At 39.4% G+C, this 2,564-nt stretch overlaps 1 pseudogene; it reads right to left on the minus strand.

Annotated features, from left to right (window-relative positions):
- Window positions 1-206: 206 nt before the first annotated feature.
- Window positions 207-1,556, minus strand: LOC120119697 (annotated as a pseudogene).
- Between the last annotated feature and the right edge of the window lie 1,008 nt (window positions 1,557-2,564).

Below are 2,564 nucleotides of genomic sequence, written 5' to 3' on the forward strand. Positions count from 1 at the left end.
TCTCACCGTCCTGTGTGAAGATGATGTAAAAAGCTGATGGGTAATCAAGAATGTGCACTGCACCTCATTCTATTTCCACCCTAAACCTAAAGCTTTATGTTCGGTGTAAAAGGCAAAACCTTTACTGAAGATCATAGACTATGGTATGAGACAAGTGCCACATGACATTATTAATACATCAGATATAGTTTTTTTACATCGTCAGCTTAGCAAACGTTGGGGCCAAAACCTACGAATCCATTGGCTCCATCGAATGAAACTTGGATCCCCTCTTGTTGGATTTTCCCATTTCATCAACGGGTATGAGAAAGTTACTGGCGGGTAGGGTCAGGATCGGTCCGGTTGAGAAATAAAACGACATTGTTGGACCCCGAATCGTTACAAAACCCGATACGTTATAGCATGTATCGAATATGGATACTGCTGAGATTCGAGGTAAGTTTGTTGTTTGTGCGATAAAAGTGTCACGTAAGGCATTATAAACCGTTGTTGGTAACTTTGTGAATGCGGTGCCTCTGTCCATAACAACCCTTCAGTACCCTAATTCGTTGTTGGTACCCGAGTGCCACCAAAGCCGAGTCTCGAGAGCCCGACATAGTAGAAGCTCGGAGCCCGTGGGTTACGTAGCAAAGGGATCCATGCAGCACCCAGGCAATGCTCTGTGCCCGAATACGAGTGATCTGGATGCATCGGTGCCCAGACTAACTAAACAGTAACTAAATGCACCCCCGGTTTGACCACCCAATTGAAGAGACATGGATCCACCTCCTAGGCCCAATAATCCCGCTGCCCCAGTGAACATACCCTTGTTAATGTGTTCATATCCGATAGCCACACTTTGAACCACAGTTCGATCGAATGTGAGTGTTTCAAGTGCCAGGGTCCCTTTCGTGTAAGACCCATCACCGTACATAACCTCATATCGACAGTGACGCGCATTGCAACCCGAGTTCTCAACCCGATCACAAACGGAAGAGCTACAAGAGACGCCGGAGTAAGAAGCGGAAGCAGCCAGGTCAAAAACTGGGTCGGATTGTCTATGACATTGGTTACAAGGCTGACACTGGACCCAAACAATATCACTGCCCGAATCAATAACCATGTATTGACTTTTCGGTGGGCTTCCGATGCCTGTTCTCACGAAATACTCTTTATTTCCTTGGTCCATTCCTGAAACGACGTCCGACCCAAAATCGTTTGCCTCATAACCAGCATCAACGTCCTGGTCTCCGCCGCCGGAGAGTCGGAGGAGGAGGCTTGCCACCCTTTTAACGTCCCTTTGCATGCGTGCATGAAAACGGTGGCTATGGTTTTTGAAAGTAGCAGTAGCTAACTTTTCCCTATGGAGAAGTTTCAGCTTCCATTTCCCTTGATTTCCCTAACACCGGAACTTCGTGATATTCAGGTGGTTCGAGCGGCCTAGGTGTTTTTGTCCCGATGAGAGTTTGTTTCACGTTCAAGAGTTGAAAGTCGGGGTAGGAGGTGGTGGCGATGCTACTTAGAGTTAGGTGTAGCGTCACCACTAGGACTATCGGCAGAACTGAAGAAGCTAACATGGCTGAGGGGTTTCTTGGTACGAGGACTTGAGGGTTTGAGGTTCTAAAGCGAAAACTTAAAACTGAACCGGGCGTGGGGGTTAATGTGGCACATATTAAGCAGAAAAGACATGTGGGGTATGGAATAATAATTGAGGTTTAAAGCAGTATCTATATATGTTTGTAAATATACATTTAATGAGATAATATATAAAATGTCTAAATAAAATTAAATGTTAGAAACTTGATTTTATAAATAAATAAAATTAGATTTAAATGATCATTTTTATAAATTATAATAAAATTAATTAAATAATTTTATAATTTAGATTAATCAGTTAAAATATCGAATATAGATTTTTTTCTCCAAAAATCCTGCTTTGATTTTCTTATGGTTTTGTTCTTGGACTGAGAGAGAGTTTGAGAGGGAAAAAACGATGTCCTCTGCTTGTTCATGTTCCAACTCACTTTTGGTGTTTCGCTTTTAGCGAGTGATGCACTCACTAAAGACATTGTAATCAATCCTTGAAATAAGAGAAAATGTTATAAACATAATATTTAGGGCTGGTTAAGGGTGGGATTCAATTACGTTTTTAGCCCATTTGAATTTGTTTTTGGAAATTAAATATTTTCATTCATTTGGATTCCACTCAACTTAAAATATGATTTTTCATTAAACAAAATAAAATATTAATTGGAAAAAGAAAATAATATTATTATAATTATCTCTAAATATACGAGGGGTGATTATAATATTATATCAAGTCTGTCGAAACGATTTTTTCCTTAAAGGATGAGATTTTGAAAACCACGTCATTTTTTAATTATTCTCTTCATGATTGATTTTAATTAAAGTGAATGTGATTTAGAAAATCTCTCATTTCAAAAATTTGGGATTTATTTACGAATAAAAAAACGGTTCGAAGAGTCGCCACCAATCCTTGATTAGGGTGTGATTGGACACCCAAAACGTTTTGTCATTTTAAATAAAAATTAATTTTATTTAAAACAATAAATTGAGGTCTGTAT

This window comes from Hibiscus syriacus, unplaced genomic scaffold, assembly GCF_006381635.1.
Source record: "Hibiscus syriacus cultivar Baekdansim isolate YM2019G1 unplaced genomic scaffold, ASM638163v2 tig00001095_pilon, whole genome shotgun sequence".
In the NCBI taxonomy this organism is placed as follows: Eukaryota; Viridiplantae; Streptophyta; class Magnoliopsida; order Malvales; family Malvaceae; genus Hibiscus; species Hibiscus syriacus.